The 18,481-nt window shown below is 45.8% G+C and overlaps 1 long non-coding RNA gene across 1 annotated transcript; it reads left to right on the forward strand.

Moving 5' to 3' along the window:
- Positions 1–8,187: 8,187 nt before the first annotated feature.
- LOC134159404 (uncharacterized) lies at positions 8,188–15,082 on the forward strand. Its single transcript, XR_009963136.1, has 3 exons — positions 8,188–8,568; positions 14,594–14,705; positions 14,789–15,082. It is a non-coding gene; the product is annotated as an uncharacterized LOC134159404 (long non-coding RNA).
- Positions 15,083–18,481: the final 3,399 nt, after the last annotated feature.

An 18,481-nucleotide genomic window follows, 5' to 3' on the forward strand; every position in this document is an offset into this window, starting at 1 on the left:
TACAGGGATGGAATGATAGAAATGGGACCTGGAAAAGCAAGTGTTTGCTCTGCTTGGAAGACAAGGTACCACCCCTGGTGGGTTACCACAGTGCCTGATGCACTCAGACCAGACCCAGTCTTTCCAGAGTGTATCAGCACTATCCTGCATGTATTTCCTCACTCTTGAGATCATACACTGCAGCATGTGACAGCCTACTCATCGATTTCTCTGCAGCACATCCCAGGCCCTGCTATGGAAAACCAAAGACTTATACAGCAGAAGAGAAATAATGACACTTTTTCAGTCCTCCTACACTGTTGCAGACAGACCATTGGCAGAGCTTTTCTCAGATGAGTTAACTGCCTCATACAGTACATGTCACTCACTCTGAAAAACAGGCAGAAGAAACAGAAGATAATGGACTGTGTGAGAAAGCGTATGAAACAGCAGGATCAAGAATGAAAGGAGAGGGCTGAGGAGCAGAGATTTACAGCTGAGGACTCTGGTCACGTCATGGATTCATCCTGGGGCCTTGTGCAACATAGTTTGCTCCTGTCCTCAGCTAAGGTCAGGTAAAGCACTCCATGTGACCTACGCCAGAAGCAAAACACTTAAAGCAAGGGACAGACTGGCTTGTCTGCGAACCATTTCCAAGACACTGAGAACCTCAGATGAACGGTGTTCTATCACTGGATTCACTTAATCGTCTCATTTAGTCCTAAGATAAATAGCAGGAAGCATAAGTAACTTTATGGCAGTATCAAACTGGACAAGACAGCCAAACAGTTTCCCTCTCCAGCCCTGCTAGCTCTGTTTCAGGCCACCCTTAACCACCATTTGTTTCCCTTCCTCTGAAAGGGATTTTTGGGGATGAAAGAATGTCAGTAGAACAGGAACTCCTCCAAGAGGGGTCACAGGTCTCATGGGGCGTCTCTTGGAAATGGCTCATTGGCCATGGACTACTTTAAATGCTTTCTGTCCCTTGGCACCCCCTCTTTTGATAAAATACAGTGATAGAATAAGCTGTTCCAGCAATGCAGCAGGAAGCACTGTACATGATGCAAACCACTGAAGTCAAATATAATTCACTGGAAGCAAGGCAGACTGCTTTTGTACGGGGAGGCAGGGCGCATAAGCTCAACAAGGAAAGGTGGTTTAGCCCAGGCCAGATCAGAGGGAAGAGAAGGTCACATCTCAGCTGGGGGACAGAAAGGCAGACAAGTTCTCCATGCAGACCAGGACTGCGGAAGGAGATCCGTTAGAGGTCAGGAAAAGCAGAACCCATGAGCAGGGTGAGGACGGTGTTCCCAGGACAGACTGCTGCACAGCTTCCGAGCCCATCTTCACTGCACAATGTAACGCTACACTTCAGGCTCCTCTTCCTCCCTCCTTCTTTGCTCACAGTGCAAGGGGAAGCACACAGCCTGAGAACTGCGAGGGAGAAGCAAGAGAAGTAATGCAAGCATCTTCCCAGACTGCTTGGTCTGAGCAAGGAACTGTCTTGTTTTTAGGAGCAAACAGGAACTCCAGCTGTCACCCACAGACAGCTCTGTCCATGTCAGCTCAGCAGTGGCCTCATCTTTCTCCTCATGCAGGACCACTGACTCCCTTTCTAGTCAGTGGAAAGGCATAACTTCAGGAGGTGGATTAATCTCCCTAAAAGCTAAATCTGACTGCAGAAGGCAAGCACTGAGGACAAAGGAAGGACATATCCCAGTATAGTTAAAACGCTGAAGATCAGGTGATGGGAACCTGCCAAGAAGAGGCTTATGCTCCTTTCCCCCTCCGAGAGGGCCAGTGAAGCAGAGCAATGGGCTGACTTGACTGCAGAGAGCTCCTGCTTAACACAGATGTGCTAAAGCTCCCAAAAAGTATTTCCTCCATAAAATATTGGGGAGTAGGTACTAGCAAAATTGAGGGGACAAAGAAGGAACCTGGGGAAGTATTAAAGGATCCAACATGTTTCTAGCAAGAAGCAGCACTCTCACTAAATTAAGTTCAACCTGCCAAACTTTTGTTGGTCTGCCACTTTAAATGGATAAATTGTGAGAGATTTTAATCCCAGAACAGTGAGTTAGGAGATGGAGTTAAACACGCTTTCCTGAACCAGCCAGGTCTCCATTTGTTTTACACAGGGTACTGTGTTGGGAGAAGGCAGGACATGTCTGGCCAGTCCTGTGGGGCTCAGCAACATGCTCCCCAAGCTGAGGTGGGGGAGAGCCCAGCTGTGACTGTCAGAATGGCTTTGCTTCCTACACATGCTACGGAGTATGCATTGGAGATAAGAGATGTTTCTTATTTCATCATATAAAACGAACTGTATGACATTATTAAGACAAATTAGAGTCCAGTGCTGACACAGTCTTTAATTATGAAACCAATGTTTATCTCTGTGTGACAGAAAAGGAAAGACTGGTAGACTGTAATAACATGGAAATGAAGGTACAGAACAAATTCCATTTCCCTGCTGTAGACCAGTTTCAGTCAAGATACCAACAACTGAGAGAGTAAGCAAGGAAAAGGGGAGAAGAATTATAAACATAGCATAGGAAGTTCAGAACACCCCATCATGTTCTCAGCTACTCAAAAAGACAATACAAACTCTCTTTTCCACATCCTGACACTGGCGACAAAACCCCTCTGATTTACCTGCTGGTCCTTTAACAAGCCACACATGTATGGTATCACCAATTTTCCTTAATCTCTCTATGAATGCCTGCACTCAGGATGGGCCAGCTGGGAAGACTATCAGAAGTGACAGCAGAGAAATGAACAAGATCCATGTGCAACCTTTTCCCTTGTGAATCCCAGTGCCCTATGCAACAGCAAGAGTTTTGCCTGTTACCTTCATAGGCAGGTGGGTTGAATACAGATACCAGCTAAGCATGAGCAGGGATACAATCCCAAATTACTCATTCCTTACAATCTTTTGCAGTCAGCTCCAGGAGAGCTCCTGCACAGCGTCACTGGCAGTTCTGGCAGCAGCAATGTCATTTAAGCCATACACTACTGGCAAGCTGGCAGTGAGACAGCAGTGCCAGGGTGAAGTCAGGCCTGTACAGACAGAGAGCCTTTAGATTTGTGGCACTCTCAGCTCAGAAACCTCTCTGATGATGCTCCTGAAACCACAGAGTGAAAGAAGCAGACAAGGGGCATAAGCAAGAACATGGCAAGAGTCTACTTGAATTCTGCCGTAACTCCCCAGCCATCTGTAATTTATGGCCTGTCAGCATGTTTGCAATCAGCAAAGAAGGAGCTAGAGCCCTTCCCCATCATTTAAATTCATCTGTCCCAAACACACACTCAGAATGAGTCCCAGGCTGAAGAGGTCTGCAGACCCCACGTGAACAGGTCAGTCATCATGGAGCAATGGGAGACATGTGTCTACGACAGACGGGCACAGCAGCCTCCGTAATCAACTTACTCATCTGCTCCTGTTCCATAACACAACCTGTCTGCTCAAAATCATGTGGAAAATCCGGGGATGACTGGGCAAAGGCTTCACACATGGAGTGACTCACATACCGCCTGTGCTGCTCAGAATTTTCTCAAGCCCTCATATCCTGGGAAACTGGCAAAAAAACCAACTTATTCCAAATATTAAAAGAGAAAAAGGTTGAAACACGCTAGTGCAGATCCAGCCTACACAGTGATCCATCACATGCAACAGCAGTCTCTTCTCTGGCTTCAAGAGGCTCTGGCTGATTATCAGGCCAAAAGTTAAGGAGAAGTAAGAGATCACCAACTTCTTGCACACGGATACATTTAGAGCGGCTTTGATTCAGTCATACTCCCTGATGCTCACAGAGGACAGGACAACAGCCACAAAACACTATTGTGTTTTCTGTACGCCACCACAGCAGGTCAGCTCTGCTGTTACTCACACTACAGTCCCAAACACTGGATGCAGAGGAGAAAAAAAACATAAGGACCAGTCACCTTGAAATACAGCTTCTCCACAGGACACCAAACACCATTTAACTGGGTGCCTAAATTCACATGCATGAGCAACCTGACTAAACGCAGGCTGGGATGAATCGAGCACCAGCTTTGTTAGATCAAGGCTCAAAGGGCGAATTGAGCCTTGTCTGGAAAGCACAGCTCTGATCTGCAGTATGGCCACAAAAACGCTTCTCCCAGCTGAAGTTACATACCTCCTAGCTCCTATTCCAGTGCGAATTCCAAGGAGTAAATTGTCTGGGGATGAGGCAGATAAGGGGAAAAAGGAGAGGAGAACACACAGGGCAAGTCTACACTGTACAGTGGAGCACAACACAGTACTGTGACAGCAGTGCTGGGAAGCAGGACTGCCCTCTCCACACATGCTAAGAAGTGCAAATAATATATAACAAACCAAAGACCAACACTATGTAAAACTCTGACAGAGCAAAATCCAGGAACATCAATCTGCTGGTCAGTGGCACGCATGTAATAGGCTTGTAGGCACACAGCGTTCAAAGTCCATGTAAGGCAAGGAGAAGACAGTGGAGGAGTGGGGTGTGCTTCCATCACAGTGCTTGGAAGGGAAAAAAGGATGCAGAATTGTTGTAGTCTGTGGGTTGTTACATTTGTCCCCTACATAACTTAAGGCAGCCACATCCTCAAGATGGGGAGGTGACACAGGACTACGTGTTCCCCTCCCTGCTGTGGCCAACATGCCACCAGCTTGCAGGGGACAGACCTCAGCGATGGCTCAGTAAAATGCAGTGGAGCACTGAAAGGAGCTAGGATACAGACCCAAAGGCCTGACCTTTAACTCTTACTGACTGCCATTTTTTCCAGGAACTCATTAAAACTGCAATTAAAATGAAGTTTCAAGTGGATGTTTCTGCCAAAATATGTATATATGTGTGTGTGTGTGTGTGTGTGTGTGTGTGTGCAAATAAAAGCCCCTCTTCATAACAAAGGGAATCATGTATCCACAACTTGAAACTTGTTTTCTTAAGTACATTTCGGATCTAATACATTTCTTAAGTACATCGGATCTAATACATTTCAGAACGGGAAATGTATTAGATCCGATCCTTCCCCACGAAGGTCTCAATTTCAACAATATTTTCTAATAAAAACTCTTTCATGGAAACATTTGTGGCCAGCTTGCATTTTATTCTATTCCTAGGACATGCAGCACCTTATGGGCCTGAAGCAATATGGCAGTTGTGAAGAATTTACCTTCCCCCCCACTAAAGTAAGCAACAGTTTTGCTTAAGGACCCTTCTGTCACCCATCAACTGGAAATGTTCTAGTTCATATTTGATCCCTGGCAGCAAAGGTTTTCAGAGCTTCATGAAAAGGGCTGAGGGTCATGGCTGACTGCATCTCCCCAGATTCAGCACTAAGCCTTGACACTTAGACCTGATTTCACCATTTCACCACTCAAATAAACCAAAAGCCAAGCCCAAAGGCCTGCCAGTATCTCTGGACCTATTTTAACCATTCTCTGTTGCTGTGGGTCTACTTCGCAAGTGAGGCTGGTTAATCAAGCAGGTCTCAATGAGTATTATTCTGCTTTTTGATGCTCTCACAATGTCTTTGTCCCACCAGCCTCTGAAGGGAGACAGTACATGCAGACACCACAATCAAATTCATATCAGGACAGGAAGGACAAAGTCACAGATAGGAGAAGATGGGATTATCTGCTTGGCTGCTGTTCGCTCTGAAGACATTGCAAAGTCCAGGGCAGTAAAGTTTCCACTGAGCTTGCATTTTCTGTGATGTAACTCTTTAAAGTGATTTAAAATAAAAAGTGACTCAAGTCACACTCCTACTGTTAACAGCACAGTATGATGGAAAGAGTTCAAAGTAGCTGCTCTTTGCTCAAAAGCAGGATATTCTTGGGTACCACATTCTCATTGCTTCACCTCTTCCATGTCCAAACTGCATCTCAGGCTTGGAACCAGCTGAAGCTAGTTCCACCCTGAATGCAGAGTCTGGATGCATCCATGCTGGATGCAGGGAGTCTGGTCAGTGCGTCAGCAAGCACGATATTTACCCCAGACTGAATCACATAACATGACTGTAAGAACAAGACCAGCTGAAACTCAGGTTTCAGCTCTAGCATTGGTACAGGATGTACCTTCTCAGGAATTGGTTTTGATGTGTTTAATTTGCTGTTATCAGGGCCCGATTCCAAGTCTCTTCTGCAATCAGCAGAATCACCACATAAACTCACACGCTTATGTGCTCACTTCTGCCACGTCTTTTGGTGAGAAAGAAAACATTCTGAAATCACACGGATGGTTGTCAACACAAGCTTACTATGACTTTGATGAAGGCTGGGTCAGATACAGCCTGCATTCAGCTTCCAGGTACGCCTTCAGGATAAGTTCAGTAGTGATACAAGCAGCAACACAACTTAATCACGGGTACGAAAATGTAAGCTGTTAAATATTATCACTATCCTGTTAGGAGACAGGAGCAATGAAGAGTGTCATTTAATGGCCAAAGGTAGGTAATTGTAAGAAAAGACTATACTAGTGCATAAGTTGTAAGAAGGAATTCAGTACCAGCTTATGATGCTGCAGGCACCTGCTTGGGACTTCCTTTAGTACAAAACTGGCTCAGCTGTAAACCAATGTCCCAGAAGTAACACTGACTCCAGATCCTGAGCCACCACAACATTCACCCCTGATGTCCGTTTAAGCAATCTCAAACACAAGCAGTAGTTGAAGACTTAAGATTTCCACTTCAATATTTTCCCACTAGAAACTGTTTTCCACCCAGTCATGCCCTGCCAGCACTCAGCTGTACCCTGCTGCTCCTTTTATCACCACACACTTTCAAGAAGCAGGAGAAGGGTCTACAAATAGACGCACACCAAAACAGACTGCCATAGAGCACCATCTCCAAGCGACCAGACGGGCTCCAAGTGACCCCCACAGAGCAGGCTCTCAGAAAAACGGGAAGCTCCCCTCACTGAACTTTTGGAAACCCTCCTGTTCCCGGTCTAGAGGCACACAAGCGAAAACACAGGCCACAGTGTCATTCCACCAGAGCTGCTCCCTGGGTGCTGCCGTATCTTCTCCAGCAGGCAGCAACCTCCCTGCCACCTGAAGTCCTTACAGAGCTCACAGAGAACAGATCCTCCAAGCGCCTCGGCATGGAACACGCTGGGAGATGCCCCAGGCGCAGGCAAGCAGGACAGCATGGTGACAGTGCTCATGGTGTGTTCTGAGAAGGGCATGCTAGCATGAGGCTGGCACCAGCCCAGCTGCCAAGTCACCCAGGGCAGCTGCCTGCCAAAGCCAGCCCTGAGGACTCATTTCCCCACCAGCAACTTCTGCAATGTTTGGGCTCCTCACTGTTTACCTTAAGCCCCAGGCACTTCTGCTAACCCAGTGAAGGCGTGGAAGACCCCTGTGACTCTCATGTTGCTGAGCACAAGCTCAGCAACAGCTTCACTGCAAGTCCCTGCCTGGCACAAGCCTCCTCTTATCTGTGGGCCCTTGGCAAACAGGGTGCTGCTGGCTCTCTCAGGCTAGCCTTTGCCTCCACCACCTACCTCTGTTTATGTTACTTTCCCAACACACTTGCAAATATGATAAAGGTTAATCTGGTACAAAAGGTAAATAGGGTTACACAAAGCTGGATTTAGCAATTTAATTTTATTGGCCACTAAGGAAGGCAATTCTTCGATGCAGGTAATGAGGAGATAGCCAAGCCAGATAAAGGATCTGTGCAATATAAATATCCTCCCCAAAGCCTGCTCCCTGCTTGCATAAGTGCTGTAATCATGAAAGCAATTCTTAATGGAGCCACTTGGCAGAGGCCCTGGTACAGCAAGCTGTGAGCCTCTCCCTGGCTGATGGACCCGCTCCAACAGCATGTTACTACAGTGCTGCAATGGGGGAGGAGGAGCAGCAGGAATGGGAAGAGACTGAAACCTGGATTAAGGCTGCAAGCAGTGGCCCTGGAGCAGAGCCAAGGCTCCTCTAACACATCACCCGTGTGGCTTTGAGCAGGCCAGTTATCCCTCTGTGCTCAACTCTGCATCTGTAAATTGAAATTGATGATCTTCCCTTTGTGCTCCGTCTTCTGAAGGTAAACTCTTACAATGAAAGTCATTTCTTACAAATAGGTAAATGGAAAAGTGTGACTGTCACTCAACCTTGCAATAATATTCTAGCTAAGTGACCTCTCATTTTTCCTGACCTTCCAATTTGTCCTTTGCCTAAAAAAAAATGAAACCAAAACAAGATCCAAGTTTTCTGCACCAGCATCCTGCCATCTTTCACCTCTCTGTACCAAAACCTAGGACAATCGACAAGCCTGACCAGGAAACCTTTTGCACCCTGTGTTTTGTGCCGCTTGATCCTGTTTTCTCCTTTGCTTTCAAATGTAAGATGTTCCCCCAAGGAGCACCGAAGTACCAGGCCTGCCCTGTCCCTCAGCAGAGGGACTGGCATTTCACCCTTCCTCATTGCATGCTTTCCCATCATGGTAACAGCCTGGGCACTACACAGCAGGATGCAATCCTCAGCAGAATCCATCTGTTGCAGAGCTCCTTTCCTGGCAGCCCCAGGACTAATACACTCAAGGCAAGGGGGACTCTTGGGAGAGTCCCTGTCCCTGTATTTGCCATGAAAGGTAAAAGAAGAAAGTGAAGTTTACTTCACCCTGAAAGTCACTAACAGCAAGTTAAGAGACTTGCTCCTCTTGAACTGCTTCTCCTCTTTCAAGAGGGCAAAGGGGACCTCATTCCCGTAACAAACAGTTTGCATTTACCAGCTGCGGGACTGAATCAGAGTCTAGGCATTCACTCAAATATCCATTATGCTGATTTCCAATGCCATACATTAAGAGTTCCTCCTCGCCCGCACTCATTTAGCTTTCAGCAGGGATTTTCATTACACCAGCCCAAGGATTTTCCCTATCTCTAAAAAACTGCTGATAAACGACCACCTTGGGAGTAACAGTTACCTATTGAGAAGTATTAGACCAGAACCAGTGAGAGCTGGTTTTGAGTCCACAGCTTGCCACTGGTAAACTGGAGCTGTGCGACTGCACTCTGTATGCTTTCCTGCCCTCTGTACAACACAATGAAATGTGCTTCCATAGACTGCCTGAAGATCTATCAATCTATGAAAGTGCTACATGACAATCTGAGGTTATTACACAAAGCAAGACCCACACTGGTCTATGTAACTGGCCATTCACCAGCTGTACCAGAGAGGCCAGTAGTGTTGTACTGGCCAACAAGGAATCCCCTCCAGCTGGCAGGCAGAACACGTTTAGACTGACTCCACTTCTGGACTTTGAGGGAGGTTTTTTTCAATGGGCAAGTTAAAACTGACCTTTTGCAGAAGTATGATTCATGCCTGTAAGGATTGTGGGCCTTTTGTTTCAACTTGGAGCTTGATCTTAAACCTTCTGAAGCTAACACAACTGTCCACATCAACATCAATACACCATCCAGCAAGAATCCGCTCACCCAGGCAGCCCCACTGGCGCCATAAAGATGATGGGCTGCTGGTATCGGACTGGGGCCTATATGGAGATGGCAATTTTATGTTCCATCCCTTAAAAAACAAAACAAAACACCCAGTAACTTTATCAGTTTGAGCCAGGACATGGGGCTAAGGCAGCTACTTCAATTTATATACTGCAAGGATTTACAAGCAGAGGTGAAAGCATCACTATCCTCACAGTGTGAAACCTACTCAAATGTCCTTGTTTTTGCTATTCACCCTGCTGCAAACCACATTCAAATGACTACATGTCACAGGCTGTGAACAAACAGTTATTTCTTCACTGAAGATAAGAGAAAAGCTTCCAGCACCTCCTGTTTTGGTTTGGGTTCTTTTGCAGCCACCTATTTGGCATCAGCACCTTGATACACTCCAAAGTGGTATTAGTGCAGACAGAAAGACTGATTTTATTTTTCTGAGAGAGAGCACAAGCTGCGATTCTTCCACACTTAATCACCATTTCAAAGTTTCCCTAGAAAACCTCTGACCTATAAGCTAGCTTCAACTTCCAACTTCAAATCTTATCACTTACCTACTTTTGACTACAGAAAATGTAACCCTGTTTGAAGTTGAAGTCATTTTCCAGCTTCGGGACCAGACCTGGTTTAAACTGATTGACCTTCACAGGAATTTAGGAAGCTATCTTCATTTTCTTTCTTTTTTAACCAAAAGGTCTGTTCCTCTAGGCACTATAAAGTAATACCTGACACAAGAAAACCCTTATCACACATGTTACTTAACAGAGTGAGCAAAGGAGCAACCTGGGCGTTCTTCTGAGAGATCAAATAACAAGTGTTCTTCTGCCAATAAAAGGCTAACTTGAGCCACCACAACTAATTCATAGTGCAGGCTTGACACTTGTTTATCTGGACAAACAATTATGAGCTGTTCTTTTGTGCCTGTGAGTACTGCGTAGGCAAGAGTCATGACTTGCTGGGTTACTTTAAAGGGCCACTGTTTAGGTACCTATTCATTGCTCAGGAAACAAGAGATGCCTGGGGCACACTCTGAACAAGCTCAAGGACCCCAGTTTCTTCCTGGCTCCCTTCCTGGGACAGACTCCAATCTGCCCCAGCTGGAGATTTGGGGTGTGATTTCCCAAACAGTGGGAGGGTGAAGCAAGAAAACTGTGTTTTCCTGAGGCACTCGTATCCCTCGTGGCAAACTGCAACCGGGCATACAGGAACCCGAAGTAGCTTTTGAAAACAGAACTTGGGAGTGCAAACAACTCAAATGCTTCTGTAATTTTTACATGTTTCTGAACTGGGGCTTTAAAACAATTTTTCCTCATTCAGAATTTCTTAACAATAATGGTACATCATGTAATGTTCTAGACCAGCTGCAAACAGAAATGATGATGGCAGCTAGAAATCAACACGTTTTCCTGCTGTTTCAGGCTGAAGGTGCTCTGCTGTCTGACTGCAGAGCCCAGGATGGATCAGTTCCAGGCACAATCTCTGCTGAGCTTCTGAGAAGGAGCAAGTTCCCAGGGTAATGCTTTAACTGGGAAAAGGATCCAAAGCCAGCACAAAATGGCACCTGAACAGGTTTTGGGGAAGACAGGGCAGAGCAGACAGCCATGTTGTTACATCCTTCACGATGTGGTCACGGGAATACTGTTACTTACACATCACATCAAATTCAGTGCAAAAGCCCTCCCATAAAGACCTCTGTTTCAGTCACTGATAAGGGGGCCTTTGGAATTTATTTTGCATATGAGAAATTGTGTATTTAAGTAAAGAGAGCTGGTCACATCCAGCCGTGACTTACAAAACCCCAGCAATATACTTGCACATGGAAAAACCTTATCTAAATGTTCCTGTGCTGCAAACCCATGCCCCTGCTTTCAAACTCAATACCCTCTTAGCTGACATTGTGGCCTTCACCTTTGAAAGGAGAAGGATAGAGACCTGCTCATAAAGAGATCCAAGAGCACAGGCTTTGCCAGGAAAGAGGCCTGATCAAAGCTTTTGGAATAGGACCCAGCACCAGGCCAAGAAAGTATCACAGATGGCATCACCCACAACCTATACACACCTAATTGCCAGCAGATGCCAAGGATATCAAAAGCTTACCGGGGTGCAGAAAACAATTGGACAAATTCACAGAAAAGCTCATTGAAGCTATTAAGCACAGGATGCATCTCCAGTAGAGAGCAGGAGACCGCATCCCAGAAGGAAGTATCACCACATGCTTGGTTTATGCACTGTAGCCACTGATGAGAACCAACAAAGGAAGAGTCTCTTCCCAGGCTCAGTATAGCCAAAGACGCTCAGCTGCCCTTTTTAAGAAGGAAACAAGAGGGAACCAGAGCTCCCAACATCCCATGGCAGAAGGAAAGTTGGATGGTGTGAGCATCACCCCCACATGGATGAGAAGCCTTACACATGGATGAAGGGGTAAGGAGAAACAAGATCCACGATATGCCATCATGGAGGCAGTTGGCATTCCCATCTTCTCTCAGCACTGTAAAACCATTTGATGGTACTTTCCAAACAGTCATGTCACCGTTTGCCCTTCCCTCGTCCAGTCAACAGCACATGGTGAGCCAGCTCTCAAACTCCACCTCATCCACTTCCTTGCTCCAAGCTAGATCAGTTACAGCTCGTCTTTCCAGGCAGATGTCTACCGAGTCTGTTCCTTGAGAACCTCCAGCAACAGCAACATTAGCTCTTGCCAGATCATCTGGCTCCACTGCTGAAAAAACCCAAATCCACAGCAAAGAGCAAAGGAGCTGACAAACGTGTCTGTGCCAGGTTAATATGCTCCCAAATAAATGGCTTGCTACTACATTAAATGTAGTGTCTTTTTAAGGTTTATGCCAGTTCACAGCAACTGAGAAATTAACTTTACACTTTTTTTCCCCCTCCTTTTGTTTGTGCCAGCCTTATCCAAGGCTTTTTTTGCAGGTATGAAAAACTAACAACACAAGGTCAGATTTAAGGGCATCCTCCACATAAACCAAAAAATCTGTGGAGATACAACCCTTCTCCCTAGCCAGGCAACTCACTGTATCTGTGCTTTTCATTAGCAAAGTGAAAGATGATGCAGAAGTGCCCTTCACTTTAGACACACATTTCACCATAAAGAGGCTGCCCAGCTAAAGCCCTCATTTTTAAAGGGGAACTAGAAACATTTGGCTTGTTCAGAAAAATAAACCAACTACAATTAAAGTTCTGGGATTTGCTACTGTCAGGACAACCTGTCGGCTTTTCCCATCAAGCTCTATCCCTTATATAGACTATAACAACAATAAGGCTGCTTTAGAAGCTTGGTTTCACCCATCACTGAGACTTTACCAAAGGCCAATGGATTTAGCCAGGCAATGTCCCTCTCTTTATAGATAAACAATGCAACTGAATAATCCTGGGGATTCATTAAAATAATAACTCCACATAATAAAAATGTCAAAGCCTCAGTATATGCTGGCAGAAGTACAATACCTTCTCTCCTTGTTAAATGACAGCCTGATAAAGATTTATGTCACGTACACGTTTTCAGGAGTACAACACTATCCAAGGTGACTGCCCTGCTGGTTTTTGATCACCGTAATCTTATTTTTGAGCAAGAAGTGCTGGTATGGCTTGAGAAATGAGCAATAAGACCTTATCACATAAATTAGTTCTCTTCAAGGCAGCACTAATGTTGATAAGATGTCTGCTGATAGCATGTCATGCAGAAGGATGAGACAAGCAAGTGACTACGTGGAACCCTGGAAGTAAAAGGGAGCAGGGCCCAGCTCTAAGAGCTGCCCTAGACCTGTGAACTCTTAGCAAAGGCTTTACCTGGAGAAACAAGCTCATATGAGCCACCTGGAGATGAAGGCACCATCCAGGCTGGCTACTTCATCTCTTCAGCTGAGGATACCTTCCAGCAGACAGATGAAACAGGCACCGTAAATAACAGAGGGCAGGAACAACGCATCTGGAGATAGACTCTAACCACAAGACAGACCTGCTAACCACAACATGAACATCCACCAAACAGCCAGGAAGAGATACTGCTTTACTGAGCTTGCTTTGCTGCTCTTTCACATCTAAGCAGTTCAATCCTGTTCTGCTAAACCCATGAAGTCAAAGTTCAGTTTCACATTTACTTTCACTGGCTGCTTTCTGAAGGCTTAGGCTCCTTAGGCAAAATGAGCATGTGAGAGCTGCACTGCTGCTGCACAGCTACCTTGCCCCAAAACTGAAAGGTAGAGGCACTGAAACACTGGCAGGCACCTCACAGGCCACATTCCAAAATACCTTCTACTTGAGTACAAGTCTCCCCTCTTAAGAGAGGGCTGAAGATGCACAGAAATAGCCCTGGCATCACACCCAGCCTCGGTGCTAATCTACTGGCCTTTCGTATAAGGGAGCCAGATACCAGGCTGGGGGATGTTTGGTAGCCCAGGCCACTGATGAAAACCAAAGAGCCCAGGCTAGAGCCACAGCTGTGACAGGCACACATGCACTCAGATCCACTGCCTACATGTACTAGGTTAGGTGTGGGACATGTCCTGCTTTTAGATGTGTTTGTGTCAGGTGGATGTGGCAGGAAGCAGTACCCATGCTTGCTTGCATCGGGGCCTATGCTCACTCATCCTTTTATCTTCCTTTCATGCTTTCATCTCTCTTCTGCCCCAAGTTCCTGGTGGCGTGATGCTACGTAACAGGATGAGCCATCTCTTTTGCAATAGGACTGGCTCACCCTCCTTTCAGTTGAGGGTCATTGGTCCCTTCACTTACTGTATTATCAACATGACACACTTTCTTTTCTTCTTCCTGCTGTTTATTGCTGGAAATCAGTTTGATCAGAACCAGTGAATCATAAAGCCAGCAATAAAAAAAGTCATGAAGCCAAGAGGCTCAGAGCTCACAGCACTTGTAGCTTTTCTGCCTGCAGGGAGATATCGGTCTCTCCCTTCCCTTGAAATGAAACTGCTTCTAACAGCCTGTGTTGGAGGGGAGCAGGATCTGCAGGCTTAAGTTAGCAAGTAAAATACACCTGGAAACCCAAGTTACAGAGGCCTGCAGCACTGAAATACATTCTAGCTGTGTGTAAGCAAGGTGTTAAGAGGTGGAAATGGGAGGAACAAATGGGTTTTACCTACATTCTGAAATTGAAGCAGTATTTGGTTCTTTACCATGACACTCTTCAAGAAAACAAGCACAATATTCAGAAAGCATACATACTATACAACACACCTGGGGAATGGAGGGAACAACCACCAAGAAACCAGGAAGAGCACGAAGCAAACAAGCAGTAATTGTGGTAACAAACCCACCTCCCTCCCACATCCCAGCTCAGTGAAATATTTTGGTGCTACTTGCCCCCACCACCTTTTAAATTTCCAGGTGTCTCTAGAGTTCCCAGTGTTAGCCTGGGATCAGAGAAGGCTGCCCTACCATGCTGAAAGCCATTCCTGCAACATGCCTGAAAAGCTCTGCATGTTACAGATGACATTAGATTTACTGCAGCTGCAACAGCCCTGCCTATAAATCTGTTTGTTGGCTGCAGATTTTGCCCAGATCCCCTCAGACAACAGGAAGTCTTGCACTGGCCTGACAGTTTGTTTCAGCAGTCATTTCTGCAGGGCACAGTATTAATGTATCTTCATTGTTCATTCAAATATCTGCACTGTTAGTCAAATACAGAATTGTCTCCCATAAACCCACAAGCCTGAATCAAAGATGGAAAAGGCTTGTATGCCCATAGAAACTGCACTTTTGGGTTGCCTAACCCATCTCAAGAGACTTTAAAAACACTGAAGCACTAACAGTAGAAAGCTCAGAACAGACTGCGTTCTACAACCTGCTGCTCTTGGCCACCTCCAAGACACAATGCTTTTAAGAAAGCAAAATAAAACAGCTGAGCAATGGATTTCATTACTGTTATTTATGCTGAATGGAACATTTTCTTCCCTAATAGTATGACAGGCGAATCAACGGCGAGGCCTGGCCAGCCGCCAGCCCCAGTGGTAAGCACTGGAGAGCATGCTTCCCCAACCCATGCAGATAGCATCTTACAACCTGAGGCATACAGTTTGATTACCCTTCTCTGAATGTGCATGTTGTTTGTCTCAATACAGTTGCTTGGATGCAGAAATAACCTCAATGACTTCCCATAACGCTGGATTCCACTAAGCCTGAGACACTAAAGAGGCATTTCAGACACTTGCTCCAAGTTTGTTAGCAATGTGAAGCCCCATCAGCCTGATCCATCAGCAGCCTAAATCCTAACAGAATTCTGCTGTGATGTGACACAGTCACTTTTCCATGCAAGCTTTTCTGAATCAGACAATTCCTGATGCTCAGTTTTTTCCCAGGACCCTCTCAGAGCTGATGGAACCATGTTTTTATATAACAACAGAAGCCATCACTGCTACACAGAGGATCACATTAAAAAAATGAATCCTAAAGTCTCAAACACCAGAATGCAAATGAAAAAGAGTTTATATGCATTTGGCACTTAGGGACATAGTTTAGTGGTAGACTTGGCAGTGGTGGGTTAACAGTTGGACTCCATCTTATAGGTCTTTTCCAACCTAAATGATTCTATGATTCAAACTAGTGTTTGTACAAAAGATATTCTAAGGTTAGAAAAGTGCTGACTTATGATTTGCCAGACCCCTAAAACAGCCAGCATGCAGAAAGTCTGGAGAACAGGAAAACAGCTAAAAACCAAGGGCTCTAGCAGCCAAGAGAATGAGGACACGAAAGAGATGATTAGAAAGCTGAACTTAAGCCCAATTTCAAGTGGAAATCAATGAATATTCAAGTTCCCTTAATGCAGGCATAGATAGCCAGAAAGATGTACAACAGTTAACAATTCATTTGTAATGGTGGTTGAGATATCTGCATCTCACAATACAGAGAGGAAAAAACTGGAGAGCAACAGATGGAGGTCAGCAAGAGCAGAATCAGACTTCTCAAGCATTGCTTATACCAGACACCGCAGAGAAGATGAAAATTGCAAATCCCTTTCCCGGTGGCTGTCTCAGGTTAGACAGCTAGCACAACAGCTGTGGGTTCAGACAAAAACAAGGCCCCCAAGTCTCTGCCTGCATTACACCTCCCATATTTCTCCATTTCCAGATGGACTCTTACAGGCCAGAAAGCAGACATCTCCTGCTAGACGCACAACTTTTAGCAAGCCTCTTCTTGAAAACAGTTGATTATATATTGCTGTCATAAATTCAGCCTAGTAACAGCTGGGACAGATTTACAGGGGATGTGTTTTTTTATGACTATCTATTATTCATGGTGTGTTAGCCCTTACAATGTGTTTAGCCAAGGAAAAAAAGAGAAAGATAAGAGATCCTCTGGTTGATTACTGACAGATACTTGGCAGCTTGTGTCTCCAGGACTGCCTGGTCACAAAATGAATCCAGCCTCTAACACTGATTCTGTAACTTGACCATGTCAGAGTGGGAAATGAGGTGCACTGAAGAGGACGGGGCAATCATTAGTAACAAACACTGTATTTTTGTCTCTTAAATCTCAGGCAAAAGTTTACCGGAGCAGCTAAGCTGTCAGCATAGCAAGTGTGCAGTAAACACTCCCTCAGGAACAGCCACAGCAAGAACACACATCCCTCCACAGGAAAGCAATGTCTGCTCTACAGGTATCACAGCCATATGAAAGAGGGTTTCGGGTGATGAGTCCCAGGAGACTATGTCAGGTATCAGTCAATTACAGATGTCCTTTAGGAGACGGACAAGAAGCCAATCTCAACTCACCCTGAAGAACACCTCTGCTAACACACACTGCTTCACCTGCCTAGACATCTACACAGGCATCTTTTGCTAAGCTATTGACAATACAGATCAGCGCCTGGATCATGATTCACACCAGACTTTAGGAGACATGGATATCAACTGCAAGCCACTAGAGAGAAGAAAAGTCAATCAGCCTCAGGCTGTTCAACATGGTATTCCCAGAGACATCACTCTTCTTTCTAAGCAAACCAGAAAACCCAGGACATGACACTGGACTGTGTTGTTCTTCAGCAGTTGAAGCCTGGTTTCTCTCAAGTTGTATGCCCTGAACTTCCTTAGTTTTGAGTAGGAGAAAGCTTGCAAGGGTCAGGGGGAACCAGAATCACAGAATCATAGAATAGTTAGGGTTGGAAAGGTCCTTAAGATCATCCAGTTCCAACCCCCCTGCCGTGGGCAGGGACACCTCACACTAAACCATCTCACCCAAGGCTTTGTCCAAACTGGCCTTGAACACCACCAGCGATGGGGCATTCACAACCTCCCTGGGCAACCCATTCCAATGCCTCACCTCCCTTACAGGAAAGAATTTCTTCCTTACATCCAATCTAAACTTCCCCTGTTCCAGTTTGAACCCGTTACCCCTTGTCCTGTCACTACAGTCCCTAACGAAGAGTCCCTCCCCAGCATCCCTATAGGCCCCCTTCAGATACTGGAAGGCTGCTCTGAGGTCTCCACACAGCTTCTCTTCTCCAGGCTGAACAGCCCCAACTTCCTCACCCTGTCTTCATACAGGAGGTGCTCCAGCCCCTGATCATCCTCGTGGCCTCCTCTGGACTTGCTCCAACAGTTCCATGTCCTTTTTATGTTGAGGACACCAGAACTGCACACAGTGCTCCAGGTGAGGTCTGGCATGGAGAGCAGACTCACAAGAGGGGCAGGATCACCACACCTTGGTGTCATCAGCAAACCTGCTGGTCACTGTCCATGTCAGTGACAAAGATGCAGCCCAGGATACGGTTGGCTTTCTGGGCTGCAAGCCATTGCACACTTTGTGTGAAGCCGGCTCATGTTCATTTTCTCATCAACCAACACCCCCAAGTCCTTCTCCTTGGGCTGCTCTGAATCTCTTCTCTGCCCAACCTGTAGCTGTGTTTTTACCTTGCCTCTATCCTACAGAGTTCAGGTGCTGCTCAGGAATGACATCCCTGATGCACTTTAAGCATCTAAGGCCTGATCTTAAAACGATGGCATGCAGGTACAGTATCTTTCAGAGGCTGAACTTCCCCAAAAGAGGAAAACTAGGGGAGAAACCTGCAGAAACATGATGTTG

Source organism: Pezoporus occidentalis, unplaced genomic scaffold (genome assembly GCF_034315485.1).
Source record: "Pezoporus occidentalis ecotype Australia unplaced genomic scaffold, CSIRO_AGI_Poc_V1 ctg145, whole genome shotgun sequence".
Classification (NCBI taxonomy): Eukaryota; Metazoa; Chordata; class Aves; order Psittaciformes; family Psittacidae; genus Pezoporus; species Pezoporus occidentalis.